This window comes from Pagrus pagrus, assembly GCF_965226575.1.
Source record: "Pagrus pagrus genome assembly, chromosome: 20".
Lineage (NCBI taxonomy): Eukaryota > Metazoa > Chordata > Actinopteri > Spariformes > Sparidae > Pagrus > Pagrus pagrus.
Genome location: NC_140207.1, coordinates 25,586,288 through 25,612,466, shown reverse-complemented (window position 1 = coordinate 25,612,466; position 26,179 = coordinate 25,586,288). Strand labels below are relative to the sequence as shown.

Sequence of the window (26,179 nt, the reverse complement as noted above, 5' to 3'; positions counted from 1 at the left end):
TCAAGGTTAAAAGGCAGAGTTTTGTTAATCTAATTTGCTTCTGCAGTCTCCCACGATATTCACCAGTTGTGTCTTCGTAGTTCTAATCTCTGCTGTTGAGAACATGTATATGCACCTCTTTCTGTCCTCTTTTCTCTGGCCCATTAGCCCTAGAAATGACATCCACATTGGACAATAATTTACCAGATGATTTATGTCCATGTTCAGTGCCAATGCAGGAGGTAGTGAGTACATGTATTGAAAGTGGAAAGGTGGAAAGTAAGGGTGTGGAGGTCTGGGTGGTGTGAAGATATGTAGTGTAGCTGACTTCATGTAGGAGAGCAGAGTTCTGTCACAGATCTGCAGGTAACATTTGTCTTTTATTAGCCCAAACAATGATCTTTTCTCTACTCTTAGTGTGCTTGCCATGCACAGATACTGTATGGTAGCCAGTGAGAATTTAAACATAACATAAAAATGTTGTCATTGAACACAGTTAGGGATGTCACGATTACAGTTTTCCTTAGTACGATTATTGTCAGAGAATTTATCACGATATTACGATAATCACGATTATTATGCGTTGATTGATTTCACAACTCTATTCATATGTAAAATCACATGAATCACATGACCTTGAAGGTCTTAAAGTTTCCTTTATGTCTATCTTTTGATGCCAACATAACAAAAATACAGTATATAGCAACAAAGTAAAGTAACCAAACAAGAGCTTTGTTTGGGCTGTAATGACTTATGTTGACTGTCAAAATATAATTATATTACTAATTATATGACTCAATATTGTATTTGTATATTTAAGTATCTATTTATATAGGACCAATCATTAATCCCCCAGGAGAATTGTTTAAATTATTTAAGTCAACAATTGTCATCTATACCAGATGTTTAAGTTTAATTTTAATCGTTTTAATCATTTGTCTAATTTTATGTGGCCACATATAAAACTTATCTATTATTTTGGTTAATTTATTTTATGCTTAAATTACAATGACATAAACAAATTAGAAAAACATGAAACAGACTGGAAGCACAAGTGTACTAGCACTGGATCTAGCTGGAAGCACAAGCCCAACGTCTACGCACAGATGGGAGAAAGCAAAAGGAGGTAATGCTAAATGTTCACTGACTGAGTGAGGACCTTGAATACGTGGCGTTTTCTTCTACAGGTCACTGCACACTGACACTGAGACTGACGACAACCTGGACCTTATTTCTAGCAAAATATATGGTCATTTACTCACCCAGATAACTTTGGCGTCATTTGGCGTCGTTCGGACGAAATTAGATCCAGTGTAGCGCCGATATATCCATATAATGCGAGTGATCCGGGCACCGAAGCGCAGCCTCTATGAGCATTATCTGCCGCGAAACTAGTTCATTTCACCAATATTTTGTTACGATATGCTAGCGCTATTCCCCTCTGAGTCCGGGCTCGTCTGCTGTCAACATCCAGGGTCTGTAGGTTGACCTACTACCTCTGACCTGGAAGATGTCGTCTCTGAGCTGCGCTCGCACCCGTGACAGCCCGGCTTGTTTACCTGTAGCTGCTACTGCTAGTTTGACCCCGGATGTTGATAACTGACGAGCCCGGACTCAGAGGGGAATAGCACTAGCATATCGTAACAAAATATTAGTGAAATGAACTAGTTTCGTGGCAGATAATGTGTTATATAGAGGCTGTGTGTCGATGCCCCGTCACTCGCATTATATGGATATATCGGCGCTACGCTGGATCTAATTTCGTCCGAACGACGCCAAATGACACCAAAGTTATCTGGGTGAGTAAATGATCATATATTTTGCTAGAAAAAAGGTCCAGGTTGTAAAAAACGGTAGTTATCCTTTAATACCGCAATTAATTGTGAAATCGAGTAATCGTGACATCCCTAAACACAGTCAGGGGTTTCGCGGAATTTTATGGCCCTTGTCATAGCTCACAACTTGACTGCTGCCTGATTTTTCTGTCAGTGATTGATAGACCGTAAGAATGGAGATATCATTATTCTGTGCCAGATCCAGGAGTGTGGTACACAATATTATGTGTTATTTTAAGTATTATCCTGAAAATAGCACCAGGCAAGCATGGCATGGACGCAGCTGTCAATCCTTGATTGACATAATGACAAACCTTAACTTTGTGTAGTAACTGCTAGGCATACTGCACTGGTGTTGGGTCCTCTAGCTCTGGTGTCTCTTGTCAATTAGCCATAGTGCTTCACAGTGTCTTCTTCTTTCTCTTCATTTATCGTGTCTTATAACATGGTCTGGGTGAATACTTGATTCTTATTGGCTAGAGGGTGTCAATTAACATTTGATATATGGACACCTCAACAAATGGTTCCAGTGAAACTGCCTGTTCACTGAGCTAAATAAATGTGCTGTAGCCTGTTGTGTGTGTGTGTGTGTGTTCTGTTCTCTCTCTCTCTCCCTGAGTCTCATTCCACCCTCCTCCCTCTCTACCTGAGCACACCTGAGTGTGATCAGTGATTGACTGGAGTGGGGGAGGTGATAAGAGGGTAGAGAGTGCAGGGATAGGAGAGCATGGAGACACACACACGAGCAGCAGCACACTTGTGAGGAGTGTTTTCTCCTCTCCTTTTTTTCCTCTCCTCAAACAGGTTGGTTTCTCAACCTCCATGCATGTTTAGGTGCTGGGATTTTGTTATTTTAGTTTATTGTGTTAGTTTGGGCTGGAGGTTACCGGTGATTCAGTTATTCGCTTTTGTGTCTGCTTTTCTTGTCAAAATCCGCGGTGTTGAAGGGTGGTCCGCTTCACTCACGTTTCATAAACCTTTGCTCGCCACAGTTTAAAAGATCATAACATTTATTTCACAACTTAAATCCGTTCCAAGCTGTGTGCTTAATTATTAAGACATCCAAAAGAAAACGAAAAAGTCTTTTATGGCAGCTGGCTGCAGACACCTCGACATTTGAAATAAATTAAATAAAAAAAAAAAACATCTGAATTTATTTACAACACAAAATGTAGTCCTGTAGCCCTTCATGCAACACCACAGGTGGCACTTGTAACAGACAAGCTACAAGATGAAGCCTACGCTCAGGGCTGTAGTAGATTAAAAAGTGGATAAGCTACGTGTTCGCTGGCTGAACTTGCCATAATAAGTAATGGGTAACTTATGAAAAGGTGAGTAAACCATGTTGGCTTTCTTTAAGCTGGTTAATGTGATCATATGTGTTTACTCCCCACTACAGCCTGCTACACTGTCCCTCTGAGCTGACTGTTCCTCCAGTGATCCTCCGACATGTCATAAGCTGTTCAACTCACTACTTCAGGCTGCAGCCGGACACTCATTTGTTCGTGAAAATTCTTTATTGATTTGAGGACAGTGACATGGCTAGTTAGCTAGCTTGTCTTGTTGTTTAACATGCTGTGAAATTATATTTACTGTTGAACTTATGCAATGTTATTTACTTTGAATCTTGCTAGCATAATGTTAGCTACCTGGCTAACAGCTGAGCCGAATGGTTGAATGAGCTGATCGGACTAGTTAATCTCCCGTTGCTAAATGGTAAATATACATTAATGATCTTAATGTTGTTTCTTTGGCATGAGACCATGGTATAATGCCCTAGGAGGTGTCTATTATCAGTAATTCAAAGACTTTGTGGAGGCAGTTCTTCTTCTTCTTCTTCTTCTTCTTCTTCTTCTTCTTCTTCTTCTTCTTCTTCTTCTTCTTCTTCTTCTTCTTCTTCTTCTTCTTCTTCTTCTTCTTCTTCTTCTTCTTCTTCTTCTTCTTCTTCTTCTGACAGTTACATGCATTTGTCATATCACTTCATGCACTGTACAGACTCGATTCGGGACGAATACATATACCGTTACACCCCTATTTACTATGTACCTTGCGTACAGGCTAATACATTGCCAATGCCACTACCAGCATTTGGTTGTACATCACCAAAAAACTTTAAACTGATAGCTTCCTTGCTAAGGTATTTTTTAATCTAGACACTGGTAAGTCACGTCATGAGGAGGATGGAGGCATCGCCTCTGATATTGTAGCGATAGAGGTTAACGTAAGCACAATGGAGTTGAGGCTGCATCTTGTTTACATGTGTGTTTAGGCCAGAAACTAAACAGAGACAGAAAAGTCTCTATGTGGGAGCAGATTGGCCGGACACTGAATGTTGCTGGTGACTGTTGACATGTTATAAGCTTGTTGTTAGCTCAGACAACAATGTTATTTTAGTGCTAAGTTAGCTACCTAGCTAATGTCAACCAAAGCCCACATTCATCACTGTGTTGTCTCACAGCACAAGCACTTCATCCAAGCTCTCCACCATGGTTACTATAGTAATGGGGACTGACAGTGGAGTGCTGTGAGGAAGAGAAATGAGAGAGATGATTGAGTGTGTGAATGTTAATTAATAGCATGTTTTGCTTCACACTGTGGAAGTGTGATTGATGTTTAAACTGGGATTGTTGTGAAGCAAATAAGTCAACACGTGAATGCAGTGTGATCTGACTGCATAGGCAAATAGGGGCGAGTGAATCGCTGTCATTTACAAATTAAATCGCACTGATGTATGAGTCTAGATCACAATTTCTTTTTTTACTATTAATCGTGCAATCCTACAGTGAACCAAAGCTACTCTCCATATTGACACAATTGACACACCCTTGTTCCTCTGCGTTCCCTTCTCAGCTCAGACTTCAAGTCTTTGACAGTCAGAGTATTTACTTTCAAAATCCCCATTTAGACGAGTAATAGCCCACACATGACTGGCAGCTTGAAAATCATGGAATATTCTGTCTAACCAGTAACATTGAAAAGATAGGGTGGAACTCAGTTGACTTGTTACAAGTCACTTGTCTGTTGTCCCAGCACAATTGTTAATTAAATGTCTGCAGTTTGAAGCCATGCCAGTCAGTGTAGCACAGAGGATGTTTTTCCCAGAGCGAATAGGACACTTTGATGTTTATCTGCAATCTGGTTAACATTGCTGTATGTGATGTTACACAGTCATGCTTTTAGAGAGATTTGTTCTAATGACTGATGGACTCAACCAGCCTTATTCACACAGAAATAATATCCAGGTATGTCAGAGGTGTTTTTTGTGTTCTAGATACTTTCTTCCACCTTCCTCCTAGCGTTAGCACCTCCCACTGCTAATGTGGCTATCGTCTATTGTAGCATGCTAGAGCAATGTTGCAGTATTTAGTATTAAGGGACAGTCAATAGAAACCGTGTGAATGTTGAGCCGATTAAATAACCACATTTTGCAACTGTTTTCATATTGCTCAATGTGCTAGCTCTGTTGTTAACGTTACAATGAAACTCCTTCAGCTCCGTGATCCTCGTCAGTGTGTCTGTTGCTGCTGTATGTAAATGATTTTAATAGACAAGCCCTGTGATACTGACCATAGTACTAACATTAATATTCTTGGTTTTTCCATAAATAACATTCACTAATTAACCTACATTTTCCTCCGAAAACACGTGGAGGCCTACACCTCATTTCTATTCCTATTTCAAGCCAATGAAGACAAGACCGTGAGATAATACCATCACCGTAAAAAACAAACACAAAGAGATACTGCGACATAAGTTTTAGTTCATATGGCCCACCCCTACAGTGACATAGCTGGTGGCCACCAGCAAAGTCCTGTTTTTAAGCCCATTTTGGTTTACATTTTGGCAGATTTCCTATTTGTAATGTACCCATGAATGTGCTAACACCTTTCACACAGCTTAAACTGATCCCTAAAAAAAGAAACAAAAAAAAAAACTGCTGATTGTCAGAAAGTTCTGAAAATATAAGGACCGTCTTTCTCTAGAAATAATGATGTCACTAGAAAGAGAGCTATGACTCAGAGAAAGAGGATGATTGTTGATGCACATTGCTGCTATTAGACACTAAAGGTTTTAAGTACCTTCTTTGCCTCAATGAGCACCTTCATGTGTCACTGCCACTGCAGCTACAGCAACTGCTGACCCTGTGAATAAATGAAATCAGCAGCCAAACTACAGTAACTAACTTCCAGTTGGTTTTAGAACACCAGTATGCACCTGTCTTGACCTCATATCTCTTCCTCTGCGCTCCATCTCTAAACTCCCCTGCATTCACTGGGGAACATCACATTGTTGCCATAGTGCTAGTTCTGAGCAGAGGAATACACAAGTGGACATAATGGACAAAAAATAAACCAAATATACAGATATTTTTTATGTGAGCATAATTTGTAGGAGGCAGGGTTTCCAAAGGATAATGTATGTCCCTGCCCAGATATAACCTGCTCCCTGGGGATTGACCAAGCAAACTTATGATTAAAACAGTTAGCTTACAGTACTGCTGGCAGTTAGCCTGCTCACCTCAGGTGAACTTCAGGTGCATCATCCCCCTGCTTTTCAAAACAACTGTTTCAGCAGCTTTCAGGACAAACTGAGTCCATAAACAATGTAGAAACAAACACACTGATTCATAATTACCCGCATCGTGCAGCATTTGAATGGTGTAGAAGACAACAGGGTGTCCATATAGTTTTTCATCTCCACTCTACACTGACAAAACAACAGAGCAAAGATGAAAGTGTGTTCCAGCACACTGTTCTCAGTAAACTTTTTTCTTTCCAAGAATAAAAGTGTCTGAAAGATGAATGTGCATCTGCACAGCAGAGGGTTTAGAAAGCATCAGCCTGCAGCACCCAGCCACTGAGAGGAAAAACATCTAAAACACAGCTTATCGCAGTATACACTGCATTCCTGCCCCTATTTTCTTTTCTTTATTTTGGCAATGATTTTTTCATTCTATGTGAATGTTTTCCTAGGCGAAGACATGGGCCCCATATAAGAATTTATATGAACAGATGTGTTCTTAGAAATGCTTACAGGGCACTTGCGAGTGATTTAAGTAAGTTTATGGCTTTTTGGCTCTCTCCTCACAGAGAGATAAAACAAGCGCACCTAGTTACGTACATCACATTCTGTCGTGCGTGCAACGTCACACGCCCGGCAGCATGTAGCAGCATGTTTTCACCATTCGATTTCCTATTATGCAGCTTATTTTACTATTTTTTTAAATTACCTGTGTGACATCCTGCACAAAGGTGCATGTATTTCTTTTAAAATATTCTAGTGGCTTTATGTACAAAATGTGCACTTTAATTTAGTGTTGTTTGAAATGTTATTAGTGTCATCATGCACAAAAAGGCACTTTATTTTATTTATTTGTTTAAATATTGTACTGGCATTATGTACAAAATGTGCACTTTAATTTAGTGTTATTTTGATACGTCATACTAGTTACATCATGCATTAAAGGCACTTTATTTGTTTTGAAATGACATGATGTTTGTGCCACTGCTTAATAACTATTTAATTTAAGTACAGTTTTGATAAATTTGTTTAGTTGTGATTTCACCCTTTTAGCATGAATGTTTAAAATCAGCATATACTGTATTAATGCAGTATGAACAAGAATGTTTTAATGTAGACACGTAGAATCATCATACTGGCATGATTGTATGCATTAAAGTGTTAATTCAAGGCTAAGGCAAAATATCGAGATATATATCGTGTATCGTGACATGGCCTAAAAATATTGGGATATTAGTAAAAGGCCATATCGCACAGCCCTAATTCAGGTATGTGTTCCATGGTAGGTTCAGGTAATTAATGTACATCAGTTTATTCCTGTGTTTGTTCTTCATTGAGGGGTCAGGCATGTGCTCCTTAGCAACAGGCTAATGAGAGAGCTAATGGATGGTCATGATGGAAGATTGGGTGATATGGAAATATTGTCAACGCTGTGACAGACAGCTTTGTTGGTCTCACTCTCAGTTCCAACATTGTGATTGTTATCTACAGTAAACTTAACTGTTGGTTGAACATGGCTCCTTGGAATCCAACATCCTGAATCCTTATCTTCATAATAGCATAACTCAACAGTTTCACCGTTACTTTGGCCAGACGTGTTGGTGGCCTATGGACGGGAAGGTTGAGGGAGCTTTTCTAATGATGACCCAAATATTTTGTCAAGTCATCTGCATACATTTATGCCTTTTCTAAAACATGTGGAAGGTCATTAGCAAAGACAGAAAATAGCAGCAGCCCTGGTAGTAGAAACACGGAATAGTATGACACTGACAAAAGAACTGTATCTAATAAGGATCAGTGATATCAATGTGAAATGAAACCTGTAACTCTGAAACATCATGAAATTTCATTGATGCTTCACTTCTAATACTAATACACAGTAGGACATTATGGTGCACTGAAAAGGCTTCCTCCATTTGCCTCAAAGGATGATTCTGGTTAATAACTTCTCAAGTTAAGGCTGAAACCTGGGAACATGATAAAATGACAAAAGACAAGCAGTCAGCCAGAAAATAATGAGCACTTTAAACCATCAGTAATCTCAACAAAATGAAAAAAAAAACAACTGGACAGGAGAAATGTGTCATATAGGAGGCAACCATACTCACTTCTCCACCCACAGACACTGCAATAGACTTGAGAATTGACTGAGCTGTGAGACAGGTTTTGTTGTTACTAAGTGTTTAAGGTCCTTGGCCACCAAAAAGGAAATCCACTGCAGTAAAAATAGACAAACAGGGTGGGAGAGACCATAAAGCAGAGTGAGTACAAGACTGACTCACACTGCACTGAACATGTAATGAAATCTAACAAATCTCAGAGTGGATTTGTTCTATACTGGAGGTATAATAGCTGTCAGCTAATAGACTGACAGTGTGCTCCACAGTGCTGTTAAAGAAACAAACTTAATTAAATTGGAACTGTGCTCTCCATAATGAGTTTGCTGAATTGATTTGAAAATGTTTACAAAATGTCCTTAATAAACAGATAATTCTTACAGCAGATCATTTTCCCTGTGCTGAAAAAACAGCGTGAGGTCTAATTATGGTGTTGCTCTCTTGATTACAGCGAAGGTGGTCTGAAATATCTTGTTTCATCTACTTCCTGTACATTTAGGAACACAGCTTTGGTTTTGTGAATATTAAAGACAGTTAAAGACAAGTCAAAGAAATGCAATCATGTCCTCAGAACAGAGTTCATTACTTCCATGAATGTCTTTATACTGGAGTGAAAAAAATTGTTTATTGACAATATCAAACCTTGGATTTGCATTGAATATTTCAATTGAAATGACAAAATGTGTCTCTTTGTCATGGCTCTGATCTAATCTGACGCCTCTATTGACAGGACACAATTTGCCTGTGCCTTCCAAAACTATTACAAATCACTGATGAAAAATGAAAAACAGTTTTATGATGTGACATAGGGTAAGGGAGAGAACATGCAAGAAAAAATCTGCAATGTTCTTGCTGTGTGATTTGATTTCTTCTGTAATGATCATTTGTTAACTGTGACTGTGGATACAAAGTACTGTGTTGCAGATTTTTCACCACTTCCTTATTTTACGCCACCACGGATGTTGATAACCCATCATCACCCGGGTCTTACATTTAGATCAAAGCTGAGCTGAGGTGATAAAAAACCTGTGTCTACTGCAGAGTCAGTTGACCCAGATGTAGATGCAGAGTTTACACATTCCCATTGCACACAAAAGCCCGATCTTAGCGGGTTTAAGTGGGATTTTTGACCAGTGGAAAAGGGGTATATGTCAAACGGGAACGACTGTCTTTGAAAAGAGGAGGTGGCTTACGACACAATCAGCCACCTACAATGCAGTACTGAGTTCTCTCCCCAGACAGCTTAACAAACATTCACACCTGGGCTCACCTTGCCCGAGCAACCCACATGAAGGCCAGTCAAGTGGCCCTAACAACTCTGAAACTCAGAGCTCACACGCGTCTTAACAACTCTGTAAGGACACTCCCATACAGAGTTTAAAAGGCTGCAACTCCCCTCCAGTTAGTTAGAACTGAAGAAGCCTCTTGGATGTGAGGTGAAACATCTTCAAGAAACTGAGACACGTCCAGTTGCCTACGATACCACACTTAGAATAAAGACCAAAACATTAGCAATACAGCTCAGTACAGTTGTGCTCATTTTACACAACAACTGAAGAAAGTTTACATTGGTATGATGGGAATGACATTTTCCATTGTGCTGGGATATTAAAGAGGGGGGGGGAGAGGGAATTTTAGATCATGGGCTAGCGATAGCATGACACTAGATAGATAATGTTTAAGTTTTGAGTTGATTTTTTGAAAAGACAAATATCATAACACCATACAGCCCAAACATTGCTTTGAGCAATATTAGGTTCAAACCAACTTTTTTTGCTTTTTTGCAGCTGTTGAAGCAGCAACAATTATTCTAAAATAATAACAATAATAATAATAATAATAACTTGAGAGAACCCTTGCAAAAATACACCATCTTGGATACTATGTGGAATGGATGCAATTTGGTTGGTACCCATAAGCTTAAAATATTGACTTTTAAGTGTATAATGTCTTTCTATCATGTTGAGTTAATGTGACTAAATTATTTAAATAAACTAAATTAATGCAGACTTATACATAAACCACATGTGTTTATTCAATAATTACATTTAAAGTTATGATGAACTCAAACATAAACATGTTTTTCAAGTATTTATTAAAGATGTTTTATACATAGAAGTAATGCATTTCAAAAAGGTTATTCTGTCTTATGTAATGAATCCCAAATCTAGTGTTGAATTAATTTACATTGACTCAACATGATATAGAAAAAACCCTTTGCATTAAATGTGACTCCATACATTGAACTTGCAAAATAGAATTAGATGGAAAATCTATATGAAATTTAAAAAAAAGTGAAAAATATTACAAAGTGGTTCAGTTATCTGGGAAGTCTATAGTCTGTATTATATACACAAGCTGCTTTATGACTTTGAAACAATGGATCGTGATGACATCAGTTATAATTTCCCATAAGCCCAGAGGTGCAGCTTGTGGTCAGGTCCCCTGACCCTTCAATTTCAGTGAACTTTCTTAACGTATGACCTCACATATGCAAATGAAACCATCTCTGATAACCACTGTAATTAGCATTCCAGTCCACACATTGGCTGTGGGGCTTTCTAAAATATTGCTGCATGGTGTTGTGCTTAAAAAGTCATGAGAGGAAGAGAATGAGGGAGGGGGGAGTTGGAGGCTAAGCTCAGAGCCAAGAGAGACGCATGCCACTCTAACCTCTGCATTATAATCTCACAGTAAAGAATTATCATCCTCATTTGTAATTGCCCAGTTAACCTCTCTGGAGAATCCAGCCATAGATCTCAATATGGCTGAGGAGATTGAAGCAGACTATATAAAAAATACTATAAATACTATATTTAAATAGGCAATGAATAACTTTATTTTGGTAGGAGGAAGTAGCAGATTTACACTCACTTCTGGATATCAAATTAACCTCCATCCAAGTTTCGTGGAAATCTGTTCAGTATTTTGTGTAATCCTGCTGACAAACCAACCAACAAATGACCTCAGGTGAAAACATAACCTCCTTGGCGGAAGTAAAGATGGGCTGCATGGTATCAAGTGTGACATAACTACCATAATTATTTTTTATATACTACACTTAGGGCATATGGTCAGTGACTAATTTCACAAGTAAATTTGGAAAAAGATGGAAGAGATGCACTGTTACCGACTATCCTGTGTTTACTAGATGGGTTTCTGTATCTGAAAGTTTGTCCTCCCAGAGTTGCCTTAAGGCAGAAGTCATTAGTGGATAACGTCTCTATGTTCTGTTTATTAGTTTTTTAATAAACCTAAATTGCTCTTGTCTGGAATGAGGTCTGTGTGTTCTGATTTTAATGAGTTACTGTATGTCTGAGACGATTGAGGCCCCAATTTGTGCCAGAAGCACAGAATATAAATCGAGACATAGAATTTTTTGCTTGTTCGCTTCACTGTGCTTTAAGTTGTTTCGGTTTGTTTTGGTTTGGTTTTGGAGTCTGAGTTTAGTGGTCATTTAAACTGCATCTTAAGGCCCTTGGCTTAATCTCTAAGCTGTAGTTGCTTCCCTGTTTGGTGTGCCATTGCTTTCCAAAATGCCTGCCATTTATTACTGCGGACTACAGAGGCTGGAGGCTTCATTCATGCGTCAGTGGCTGAAAATGAAATACTCTGCTTCCCCTCTGTCCCTGAAGTCTCTTTGTATTAGCTTGTTCAAAAGACCTATTCAGTTGTTGAGATGTCAGGCGCTGTCTCGATTTACTGTGCAAACTTGTTGCCACTGCAAGCCCAATTAACTTGTAAATGGAGACATATTGAGACATTGAGCTTTATTGTGAAAGCTGTATCTGGAGGCAGGCACACTGACCAGCAAAGCCTTGCTCAAATATTGGTTCAATGTCATTGTCTTTTCCTGTTGGCTGCACTCTGACATGCAATCGTGATGAAGATAGATTAGTGTCCTGAAATAGATTGGTGTGAAACTAAATAAGTGAGCCAGTCTAAGGAAGAGGTACAGAGGAAGAGAATGAGAGGAGTGAACAAGTTCAGCCCTGATCAGAGGAATAGTTGAGTAAATAAGCAGCGCAGGTCAATCTGGCTCTGTCATCATGACTTAGCCAACGGGAAAAGCTCTGGGGAGAGAGAGAGAGAGAGAGAGAGAGAGAGAGAGAGATGGCATGGAGGTAGTTAAGGGACTAAACAAGCAACACATTGCCACTGTGGCCCTGTCAGCTTGTGTTATAGCCAATGACGAAGTGGGACAAATGGCCTGTGGCTTTCAGAGGGCTGCTCAGGCTTTCTGAAAATCAGGCAGCCTTTCAGCCACTTCTTGCCATTCTCAGTGAAATCACAGGCAAAAATGTATGGCTGCTAATGTGCATGACCAACATGAGTATGGAAAAGTTTGGGGTCACACAAAACGTGTTTTTCATGAAAACTCACTCTTTAATTCATTAAATGAGTTGCCAAAATGAATGGAAAATATAGACAAGACACTGACAAGGTTAATAAAAGTGACTTTTACTTGAAATAATAACGTTGTCCTTTTTGTCAAAGAGTCCCCCATTTTCAGCAATTACAATCTTGCAGATCTTTGGCTTTCTACCTGTCAGTTTTTTCAGGTAATCTGAAAAACATGCCTCCTGAAGCACCTCCCATTGGTTTGATTGGCTTAATGGGCACTTCTTGTGTACCATACGATCCAGCTGCTCCCAACACAGTTCAGTATGTGCAACCTAACACCTCAAATTTAGATCTGTCTGTCCATAACACTTTTTTTCATCCTGTGTTTGTTTGCCCATCATAGTCTTTTCCTTTTATTGACAAGTCTCAGATATGGCTTTTTCTGTGCTACTCTGACTAGAAGGCCAGCATCCTTATTGTTGACGTTGAGACTGGTGTTTTGCAGCTCCCATTTAATGAAGCTGCTAGTTGTGGACCTGTGAGGCATCTGTTTCTCAAACTACAGAATCTGATGTGCTTCTTCCTCTTGCTCACTTGTGCCTTCCACTTCTCCTTCTATTCTGGTTAGAGCCAGTTTGTACTGTTCTTTGTAAGAGATCTTCAGTTTCTTAGCAGTTTCTTGCATTGAATAGCCTGCATCTCTCAGAACAAGAACAGACTGATAAAAACTACTAAACTAGCTGAAAGAAGGCTAATCTTATTGTTTCTTTAATCAATCACAACAGTTTTCAGCTGTGCTAAAATAATTGCACAAGGGTTCTCTAATGATCAGTTAGCCTTTTTACACTTAAAACTTGGATTAGCTAACACAATGTGCCATTGGACCACGGGAGTGATGATTGCTGAATATGGTGCTCTGTACACATGTGCAGAGGTGGACAGAGTACACAACTTCACTACTTGAGTAAAAGTACAGATACTCCTTGTCAAATATTACTCCAATACAAGTAAAAGTAGCTTAGTCAAAATATTACTTAAGTAAAAGTACTAAAGTATTTGTTTAAAAAATTACTTAAGTAAAAGTATTTAAAAAATATCTCAGGAAATACAGGAAAGGAAAGTAGCTTAATGTCATTATACAATACACTGATGCGATTCTGCTACAGACGTGTTTATAGCTCAAAAATAAACAAATAAAGGCAAGAAGCCTCAGAACACAGACTCGGCTGCATTCATCAATAAATGAAATATATTGCAGACAGCTGCGGTCAGTTCAGTATATTTTTGCATCTGACATCCATGCTTTCTCTACATAAAAAAGATGTAGATGCAGGCACTACAAGAACTGATATTGACATTTACAGATAAACAACTTATTGGCTAGTTTACTTTACTTATATCATACATCATAGCCAAAAATGAGCCGGATAACCCACATCAAAGACAGCCGCACCTCACTAACGCGTGCACACCCACTCTCTCTCTCTCTCACACACACACACACACACACAAACAGACACATGCGCGTGCGCGCGCGCACACACACACACACACACACACACACACACACACACTCTCTCTTTCACAAACATTAAGCTAGCTAACGTTAGTAGCTACTTTACATACCGCGACGTGCTTTTTCAGGTTGGAAGACGAGTCTTTGTGGTCCGTGATATAATTGGTCCGCGGTAAGCACAACCAACATTTAAACTGAAACGAATCAGTTTTTGTGACAAAAATCTCAAACATGGGTTTGAGATAAGGCCACGGGTGCTCATGACGTAGTACAGGTACGGCAATACGGCTAAGACAAACCATACGCGAATCAGCAGAAACAGTTTATTTTCTCTGAATTTTGCAAAAAAAAAAAATCATCAGCTGACGTAAGATCAAAAGTAGCGAGTAACGAGAGCATTAATAGAAATGTAGTGGAGTAAAAAGTACAATATTTGTCCTTCAAATGTAGTGGAGTGAAAGTAAAAGTATCCCCCCAAAATAATACTCAAGTAAAGTACAGATACTCAAAAACTGTACTTAAGTACAGTACTCAAGTAAATTTACTTCGTTACTGTCCACCACTGCACATGTGTAGATATTCCATTACAAATCAGCCATTTCCAGATAAAATAGTTATTTACCACATTAATAATGTCTAGGCTACATTTCTGATCAACTTAATGTTATTTTAAATGAAAAAAAAGCTTTTATTTAAACAAACAAATGTCTAAGTGACCACAAACGTTTGAGCAGTAGAGTAAAAATAGTACTTTTTAGAAATAGTGTGATAGTAACATCATAATGATAGCTATCCATGTGTTTCAGTGAGACTTTGTAGCATTTGCTGAACAGCAACCATTGTGGCCACTGATTTTATAATGACACAGTGAATTTCTATTTATTTCTTCTGAGTCACTTGCTTTAAAGACTAGCAAGAAAAAAAAAGCATGTCTCTTACAGAGGTATTGTTCCACTTTCTCTCTTTCTTTCTTTTTTAATTTTTGTCATAATACCATTGAAATGTCTTTCTGTGGCAGTGTGATAGTAGCACCCTACAAAGAATCACAGGGTGCTTTCAAACTTAACCCTTCTTATCTGAAACCCGCTTATCCTTTTCAGGGTCGGCTGGAGCCGATCCCAGCCAGGTCTCGAACCCTTCTTGCTGTGGGGCAACAGCGCTAACCACTGCGCTATCGTGCTGCCCCAAACTTAACCTGTTTGGTGCAAATGAACCCTGGTGCGTTGGCCCTTTTGGTTCAGTCTGTTTGCATTTAAAGGAGGCTATGCTTCGAAACAGATCCTGGTGCTGTTTGTGGTGTGAAAGTGTGATGGAACATCAGACAGATATGTCAATTTAGTAGGAATTCAAAAGATAAACTATCCATCTTGTGATCATGAACCTTTCACAAAAAATCTTCTAAATGATCTGCATAAATGATGCATATAGTCATGCAAGATAATTTGGTAACCATGACAACATATTCACATCACCATGGGAGAGTAGGGGTTTTCCCTGATCATCTGAAAGTGAAAAGCAGTAAAAACAGAGGTGTGTTGTTAAAAAATTGAGTGAAACCAAAGCAACTGCACAGTCAGTTTCTCTGTAAACAGTAGAAGATGCCTCTTTTGTCCCTTGTTTACTGATCCTGCAGAAAAGGTCCAAATGTAGTCTTGGCTAACAATGACCATAGATCAGTTGTGTCTTCCTCAGTTCTTTGTGATACCAGAGAAAGGGAATAAACATGCTCAGTAAAGAGCAGCATGACCATGCAGTCTTAGAATTGGATTTTCTTCTACAGGTCCATGAGGTGCTGATGATGCCAAATGAATGATTTACCCGTCATGTTTACACCCCCTGTTGTGCTCGTAATAAGTCAGTGTAAAAGAAACTTCTCTTCTGATCCATTTTGTGTCCTTGTCAGAGACCAAATTAACTGAACTACAAGTGTGAAATAGTCCATGAAGATCCATTAAATCCATCAGCAGTGCATGCTAGTTCCCAGTGCTCGGCGGAACTAGTAAGAGAGTATCACAATAACTAACACATCAGTGGCTTTAAAAGCATAAGCTAAGTGTGCTGAGCAATAGTGTTGGTAGCATTCACAATTGCTATTGTAGCGCTTCATGAGTGAATGATATGCCAATCTAATCGCTCTAAGAAAGAGGATCAGTGTCCTGTCACAATAGAGAACACCGGTTCTGTTTAGGGACAGGACACGCCGGAAGTTGCACTGAAAATTTGTGCAAGGTATCATGGGGGCTAGGAATCAGGTGGGTAGCTTGTGAAAGACCTGAGAATTAAGCAGATTTTTTGGTCGAAAAAAGTTACGCTCGACACGTTCCTTTTATGTCGAGCAACTGGAACATTTTGTTTTGCTGCTGACACCGCATTATTTCTGCACACTGTGAATCTGTTGTCACTTTAGCAGCTGATGATAGCATCTGGTTTACTGTGGAGATGATAGAAACCTTTTGCCAAAGCATAATTTGAAACTGATGCTGCCAAGTTCTCCATTCAAAACGTACCTAAGTAGACGCATGTAAGTATTATCAACAAAGTAAACTTAAAGTATGAAAAGTAAAAAAAGTCATTGTGTTTGACTACTGATTTTTAAAGCTCAGTTGCTAAGATCGTATTGTATATTTTTCTACTCTTTACAGTTACTATATTTTCATAGTCAATGAATAAGAGCATTAAGCTTTAAAACTCTACACAACATGCTATATTCAAAAGTCTGGACTAGATTTGTGTGTAATTTGCTTCTCACTATGTCTCCGAATTCACCTTTAACTATTCATTTGAATAGCAGACCTCTCTTTTTTGTGTTATTATGTTTGGTGGAGAAGATATGATGTAAAATACTTAATTCAGCCATGGGAAAATGAAATGGCCATTGTGGACACTGAGGCATATTGTATCTGTGGTGTCTCAATTTCTGAAAGTTTCAGAGCCCCAAACTATACAACTATACCAAGTTTCATGCTTTTATGAAAAACTGAAAATTTCACCTTAAATTTGGCACATAAATACTAAACTATGTGAGTTTTCTGATCTGCCTGATATAATTTAAGTTATGGGTTGTACTGAAACTACTTGAATAAGTTTAGAGATTAATCACTATCATTAAATGTTGGCCACAGAAAGAATGTGAATTAATTTCATCCAGTCAGATCTTAGATAGGCAAGATTGCTATTTGGGCAAAGCAGACAACTATCCCTGGCCCTTTACCTTGAGAGGCAGCTGGATTTGCAAGATCATGTGATTATGTGATCCTTTAAATCCATCTTACCAGGCTTCAAGCTAAGTGCTTGTAGCCGAAAAATACAGGTATTGAACCAATCAGCATCCTTTCAGGAGTACTGGCAGCGATGAGTGTGGCTTAGATGTGACTGCTGGCAGGGTAAGCGACTGTTCGTTTGAATACAACAATGGCAGCTCCTCAAAATGTGAGCGTAGCTGCTGCTATACAGTAGCATCGATTATACTAGAACTAGAGGCCATTTCAATCACTCTTCTCCCAGCTGGCTTCAGTAAGTTTGATTTATCAACTGGTTCCTCTAGTAGTAGTGCTCTCCTACTGTTGATCTGATTGGTTGAATCTAGGCCACGATGGTGGTGGAGCAGATGGTTCATCCAGTCACCCTCCTAGTATTTTTTGAAAGTGCTTGCCCTTTTCCAAGCTGTTTCTAGTGGCTCCTTTCCAGGTGGATTTGTGAAACAAACCATTTTGTGAAACAAACTAGCTGGCATGTCAGGTTACCCTGAAGACTGTAGTGGGGCTTTTCCATTGGAACTTTCGGTCACGCTCAAAATGTGCTGCGCTGATTTGCTTTTCCATTACAGTCCCAGGCAGACTGTGGTGACGTCTCGCTACCATCCCATTCCACTACCATCCCATGACCCCCTCAAACATCCCTGTGTTGTGACTCATGTCTGTGCAGGAGACCTGAGAGAAATACGTCTTTAAAAGTGTATGTGTTCAACTCTCAGTCCTTATGTAGCCTCTAAATTAATCTCTTTAATTTCTCTCCTGCTTTATTTAACTATTTCTTTATGTCTGCTTTCATCAGTTTCGGAATTTATGTAACTGCTGGTGAAAACCCAACATATCCTCATTCTGCTGCTTCATAATAAAAGCTTTTAAAGAAACAAAGTAAGCGGGACTTTAATTGAGAAGAATTTATGGGAAATTACATGTTTAATACTGAATTACTTTGTTCTGCTCCTTTGGCCACCATTCAAGACAAGCTCATCATTACTTGAAGACGCACCTTCAAGCAGATAGCCCTTTTGTATAGGAAAGGCTAATGTCAAACCGCGTCATGCTGAGCCATCACATGTGCATGGAAAAGCACCACAAGTTCACCATGAAGCAATAAATATAGGGTAATTTAGAGATATGAAAATGTGTTAATATTGTATGCACTACAAAAGCAAAGTATACTCTTTAAGGCAATATCTGCATTATTGGCTAATTTTGAGGCATCATCTTATAGAGGGCCCAAGGTAAAATCTTTTAATTTTTCTTATTTAATAACTTTATTATTTTAACACACATTGTGGTTGCGTGGTGCATTTCACTGAATACGAATGTTCCTAATCAAGTTGCTATAAAACTATAAACCAATAATTGCATAGACAGCAGACAGAGACACAGGGATATCAGTAGGTGCCCACCAGTTACTTTGCCTCTGCATCCTAGTGGGTTAACCTGGCCTTGGATGCTGGGATCTATAAATGTTCATGCTTTACCAGAAATAACACTGCATTTATTTGCACTCTCATGTTCCAGCAGGCAATTTCAGTTTTACATGATAGTATGACTGCTGTTGCAGAGACTTTACTTTTCAGAAAATAACTCAATTCTGGACAATGCTCCCAAATCTACATGTTTTCTCAACATGAAAAGCCCATTATGTATGTACAAGTTTGGTTGTACAAGTTATATATTTTTTTATTTTAACCTTCTTGTTTTCCACTATGTCGTCTGCCCTCTTCACCAGTTGGCCTGACTAAATCACTGTGGCAGTGCTTGAGTGCGTGGCAGCTCTGTGAGTTTTAGCTCTGGGCCTTGGTGCCAATTGTGACCACACACATCGACTGGCGCGTGTGCACAGTCATATGCACGCTTGGATGCACTGTGCTGTATTCACTGACAGGACTTTATGCATCTGGATGTTCAGCCAGGTGGAAACATTCAGAACGGGCAAGGTCAGGAGGTTGTCTGTACAAATCCCAGCAGGGGAAACCTGTAAATTTAAGATTAATCCCTCAGTGTAAAATCGGCCAAGTGCTGGAAGCACAACTGTGGGCTCAGAAGAAACGGGTGCATGGGGCATATCCTGGAGACAAGCAGCCACAATAGTATTTATCATGTCCTTTTGTGGGCCTCTGGTCATGGCAGCTTACTGAGAACACAATGAGCTTTAGCCAGTAGTGCCAACCCAGCCCTGCTGCCTGGCTGTTGCTGCTTTATCACTGTGAAAAAAGACCTGTGTGGCTCTGTTCCTGCAGAGAGCTGTTAGGAAATGGCCTGCTGACACAACTGCACAGGGGTTATCACCACCCTCTATAAGCTGTAACAATACTGTCTAGCCCTTTATTGGCTTGGTCAATTCACCATACCCACCATTTGATGATTAGGAGTTTCCAAAAAGCATTGCTGTTCCATTGGTGACTTGAAAAGAGATTCTCATTATGGCACCTAACATGCCTTTCTCCTCTAGACACAGCCACTTAGCTTGTCATGTCTTATTGAGCAAACCACTGTGGTTCCATTCTTTCACTGCTCTTCTATGCATATACCTTTCTGCAATATATTTTAGCTTTCAAACAGGTCCTGATTCTCCCAATTTGAACTGAAAGTCAGACTCTAAATTTACTTTCTTATATTATTATTTATTTCATTGTTAAAGATTGCTAAGATCTTTATCTGTTGAAATGTACCAGTTTAGTTTTAAAACAACATTCACTGTTTTTTCTTTTTTTTTTTTTTTTTTCATTTCGATTTTCATGGTTATGGTCAGCTGTGCTCAGCTGTGCTCAGCGGGGGCAATGGTAAAGATGTGTCCATTGTCTGACCCAAAACACAGATCATGTCATTCTATATCTAGTTGGGCATGTCACAAATTGATAAAAGTTCCACAAAGTTTTTGTCAAAGTGCAGTTATTTAAGTCACCAAGGATACTGTTGGGAGCATTGGGAGACAGAGACTGAAGTTTCTGCATCACTTGCAGAATCGTCTCTGTGGAGTCACTCTCATTAGCCTTTGGATGAATGTAAACAACTGTAACAACTGCGGGGACTCCCGGGACAATTAACGGAGAGGGGGTGACACTGTTAGCAGCTCCATATCCTTAGTGCACTGACTCTCCCTCACCAGAACAGCTTTACACCAATGTTCATTGATATAGAGACATACTCTGCCACCACGTGTTTTGCCTGTAGTTTGGGCATCTCAATCTGTGCATAAGGGTGCACCAAACCCGCCTATTGCCTGCTCGTGGTCCCTCTCACGGCCAGAATGCAAGCATCTCTAAATTCACGGTGGAAACGTACATGAGCTTGAGGTTCATCCATTTTGTTACAAAGAGACAGGCCATTTATTAGGATGATAGAGGGCAAGGGTATACAAGACAGGGATTGATATTTGATTCTTCCCAAACTCCAACCCTCCTTCCTTGCTTCCTCCCTTTCCTATGAAGCTCACTGAAAATGTCTTCTGACCACGATTATGGTAAAATGGATAAAGATCGAGGAGATTAGATCCAGAAGTGGGTTGCGAGAAACCTTCTGCTGTGCTGGATCTGAGTAGTGGGAGGACAATCATGCTAACTTTTGGCTAGGTGGAACACCAACCACAGCAAAACCCATCAGCTGTAGACCGTCTGAATTAATAAAAGACTATATTGACACTGATCAAATGACTTCATTGATTTACCTAATCATTGCATGCAGTGCTGTAACCACAGATTAAAGCACAAAAGGAGGACAACACAACAGAGAAGCACCTATCAGCCAGTTGCTGCAGGCGCCCTCCTTCAAATATTGAAGCCCAGTTGTCCTTGTTGAATCTGCGGCGGTCCCACTGGGACTGTGCAGAGTTTTGCTGTGCAGCCTCTCTAAAATGGTAATTTTTTTGTGACTTTTTACCCTTAAATTTCAATAATATTGTTTTTTTTCCAAAGTAGAACTCTGGGAAGAAAATGGTGACATTGGTTTTAGTACAGAGAGTTTGATTTTGGTGCAGTTGGCAAATGTGAGCAGATGGTAAACAATACTTTCATAGTAAAAGTTCCTGGCTAGCTTGGCCTACTTTTCTTTCTAAATTAGGCATCAGTCGGACTTGAGTCCTGCAAACATACAGTAGCATCATTCTTAACATTAAGTTATTATGGTACAGATAGTTTTCTGAGTTTTAATTACATGCCATACATATCAGTCCCTCGGGTATGTATGGAAGTGAAAGTATTTTGCCTCTGGTTTAATTTACCCTGCAAGAAAGAAAACATATTTATCTAGATGATATTTGCTGAACTATAAAGTACTATTTATTTCAACTGTGAAGTTGTTGTGTTTTTACTGCTGCAGCTATAGCTAGCATAGCCCCTCAGTCAGGAGCACCCACTGATCCTTCAATTCAAAATGAAAAATATATCAGGAGAGAGCAGTGACAAAATATGAAGAGTGACAAAGACACTCTGTTCCCACCTAACCGACTACCTAAAATGAGTTTTTAAGGTATTTTAAAGAGTTCGGCTTTGATAAGTAGATTCAAACTGATTCAGTTCCGATAAAGGCTATCAAATCCCATCCCTGCTTGGCAGCCATTTATTTGACTTTTTTCTGGGGTTCAATGAGCTTCACAATAATATCTATGAACTGAGCATGCAGACATAATAGTAGAATAATTCAGAACATGAACACTTTCCAGACAAATCTCACCTTGCCAAGGGTATATTGCCACTTTCCAGCCTTCATTCTATGAAGCATGACAAGAGTCAGCTTGGTAGACATACTAAGTGCAGTTTACTGTTATCAATTTGAAAGACTTCAGATTTTTCAAACTTACCTCATGCTTGTCTGTCTTTTGAAGCAGCCAATGTGTTGGATGAATGCAACTGGTCACATGTAGGTCAGATATTTGAAGGTGTTGTTAACTTGCAGTCAAACCTGAAACCCACCAAATCCAGAGAATACACTTTACTGCACAAGTATGTGTGCACATACAACAAGAACAGAACAAATATGTTGAAAAATGGTAAAGAATAAAGAATTATGAATGGTGCATGACTATACTGACGATAGTTTTGCTAAAAAATTAGACATATATATTAAATTCACCAATGGCCATAAAAGTTTCCACCAAGATTATACAGGTCAACTGTTCTCTGTGTTGTGACAGTAAAGTTAGTGCAAAAGAGAAAGAATAAATACTGGATAAATATGCCTACAGGTGGGGGATGGATTATGTACATCATGCATATGCAGATAGATAGATAGATAGATCCCAAGGACATTTTTAGACATTTCCCAAATATATATATTGATTTGACGTTACTATTTTAGATACTGTAGATACTGTTATCATGCCTTTGTTTTCTTTCCCTCTTATGTAACCTTGTTCTCATTTATCTTAGGCACACCACAGTGTTACATAAATGAAGATGTTATCATGTGCTGTTATTTCATCACTGCTTGAGCAGCAGAAGCTCAGCAGACATGCAGTAGATGCCTCCTCAGGCAGCATTATAGCTGTCCACAGAATTAACTCAGACCTATTTCATTATTATGTATTGATTCAGAGCTGCTTTGACCTTTTGTCTCACTGTCTTAACCTCTTGGCACAGTGGAGAATAAAGACAGAAAAACAAAACTCTCCTGCTTTTCCCTGTCAGTTTGTAGGTTTTCATGTAGTTTGAGATAAGGTTGACTGCAGGCTTGCTGTTTTAAGCATAAAACAGAATTTGAAGTTTATTCTCTAAGTATAGTTTTTTCTAAGAGTAATGAATGTCAGTTGTATTCTTACCGCAGGATATTTAGACTGTTTGATACTGACTTTGTGGAAGTCATTTGGATATCAGCTCTTTTTTTTTCGATTGGTTTACCAACTTTTGTGCAAATAAAAAGGCTAACTCGTCTCCTGCTATGAACTTAGCAATGGAAAAAAGTCAAAAGCCACTTTTTAGCAGGTTTACCCATGTTTCAAAGCCTGAATATACAGGCCAGTTATGTTGTAAAGGTAGTATAAGTGAGACCACACAGTGGTGACTACATTGTCCTGTGCTGATGATGGGTCTGCTGCGAGTTGAGATCCTTATTGGTATAATGTTAATACAAGCAATTATTTAAAGTAATATTAAACTAAATTAATGATAACTATTTTAATACTAATAAAATAATATTGATTGCATAATTAACATAGCTGCAGGCAGTAATTAGCAGGGTAAATGTCATCATTTTGCACTTGAATAGGCAGATAACCCCAAGATATGGACAAAACTGAAGCTAATAAGTTGACAACAACATAAATTATAAATATGAAAGTCACCAGAATAGACCGAAATAATATTTTTATGACTGAGTGAACCATAATGTTAGTCATTTCATTGCCTACTGACCTTTCATCGATCTAGTGATAGAAAAAATATAGATTAATTAACAATAATAATTGTTGCAAATGATTACATATATAACTTAAACAGTATATTTTAAAAGATAATGTAGTACTGGGAACAGCATGTTGAACAGCTAGTAAAGCCCGTTGAGGCAAATTTTGGATTCATCGCTCTTTAAATATAATAGACTTGCCTTGACTTAAAATTGTTGGTAGTCACAGAGATACTCTGGGCTCTGTGTTGGTGTTGGTGCACGGCAGGAACACAGCACTGAACAGGCAAACTGGCGTGTACTGGAGTACACTAACTTCCCCAACTTTACCAGATTGATATTTAGGTGTCTTGCCATGCATCACAGTGGAAGACGAGGTGCAGCAGAGGGGGTGATGAGGCCAGTCTTTTGGCACACAGCAGTGTTTGTCTCAAACCTGCTCAGAGCAGGTCAATACCTTGCTCCTTTATATTTTGGTCACTTTATTTGGTCAGACCTCTCTGAGGTCACACAAACCTCTTTATGTCTGTTTTTCTCATCTTTACACTTTCATTCTGTATGTTTGATGTGATCATGCCAGCAAGACAGCATTGAATTAATTTCATCTAAGATAGTTAGTAGTCAGCAGTAGTTTACTCCTGATGACTCCCTTTACAGATATCAGAAGGCAGCCATCTGCGATCTCTAATTAGAGTGATTATCACACTGTCAAGCCACAATTACTCAAGACAGATGCACTGGTTAGATTTTGTCCAACACTCCAGACTGTTGCAAAATAACCACAGAGAGGTCCGTGCTGATGTGGACATCAAACTTGTCAGTTTGATTAATTATTTTCTACTGAAAATCAATGGACGTGTTGGAGACAGACGCATTAAAAACAGTCCACAGTTTCATAGATCAATGACGATTTCTCTCTCTACTAATAACTCCCTCACAATCTGATCTTCCTCCCAGTCTTCAAACACTTCTCCATCCAAACCAGGGCAACAGCTGTGATTGTAATTGCTTTGAAGGAACAATTTGTAAAATGTGGCCAGAATTTTAGTTTAAAACTTTCAAATGTCAAAATGAACTAATATTATCAACAGATTTTGAAAATTCAACAGTGTTGACATTATGTCAACGACATCTTTGTTCTGTGCTGCAGAGATGTCTACTGCAGTTAGCATGCTAACTAGCTATCCCAGGCCTGTCCTGTCTCCTAATACCACTTTGTACTGCAAGAGGCTTGAATGCTGACTTGTGTTGTAAAACACTCTGAGTGGTCGTTAGGACAGGAAATACACTATATAAATACAGTTTATTCACCATTTACTTTGTATTATAATGAAATACACATTACTTAATTTGATGTTTTCATTTAAAATTCCCTGCTTTTATTGTTCACAGAATAAATGAAAATTAAAGTTATGTTTGTCAACCTTATTTTTTCTGATCTGTAAACTGATTCGATCTGTGATTTAAAACCACTGCACCCCTACAGAAAATGCTGCACTGGTGGCTGTCAGTATGTCTGAGGTGGCTGCAGTCTGATTGAGAACAGTAGCTGGTGTAATGGGCCTGGCAAACTATGGAGCATTTGGCAGCAAAGTGCAGCAGCTGTCACATATTGACATGGCACTGACTTTGGTAACATGCAAATAGATACATGATGAAGGTTTTAAAGCTCATTCTAATCATTGGGAGACTGAATTGTCCAATTGCTGATGTTGATTTTGCACAAAAGAGTGCCCCATTACCTTACAAAACCAACGACCCTTATGTTAGCTCAGTGTGAGACTGTCCGCCCAGTTAAAAGGACAACAACATTAATTTGCTTTAATGCTTAAATACAAGAAATATTTATGTTGACTGATTAGGAACTCTAGTGGCGTGTGAATTATCACTGATGTGACCTTACAGGATCAAAATCCTAAGTAGTGATATTGTGACATTATTATAAGTAGTTAGGTCATGCATGGATGAATCAACTAAGAGACCACTGTTCCCTGTTTTCAAGTTCAGTGAGTCATTGGCTCAATGAGACACACTGTTCCAGTAGGTGACATGTTTCTTTTTACCATGAATACACACAGAATAGTTTATTTTGACTCAGTCCCACACACACCGTCCTGCTGCACCATCCAGAAGTACTCACTAAAGCATTAAAAATATATTAATCCGCCCAACAAAGTCCCAACAAATACACTCTTTCCTGCTGTTTCAAAGGGGATAGATAGAACTTTGGACCAGATCCCATTTTTCATAAAAAATAAAACAAAAAAATAAACA

General features: G+C 38.9%; 1 protein-coding gene across 4 annotated transcripts in view; it reads left to right on the top strand.

Annotated features, from left to right (window-relative positions):
* plppr5b (phospholipid phosphatase related 5b) overlaps window positions 1-26,179 on the top strand; it is a 161,558-nt gene that overhangs the window by 64,588 nt on the left and 70,791 nt on the right. The window lies entirely within an intron of this gene.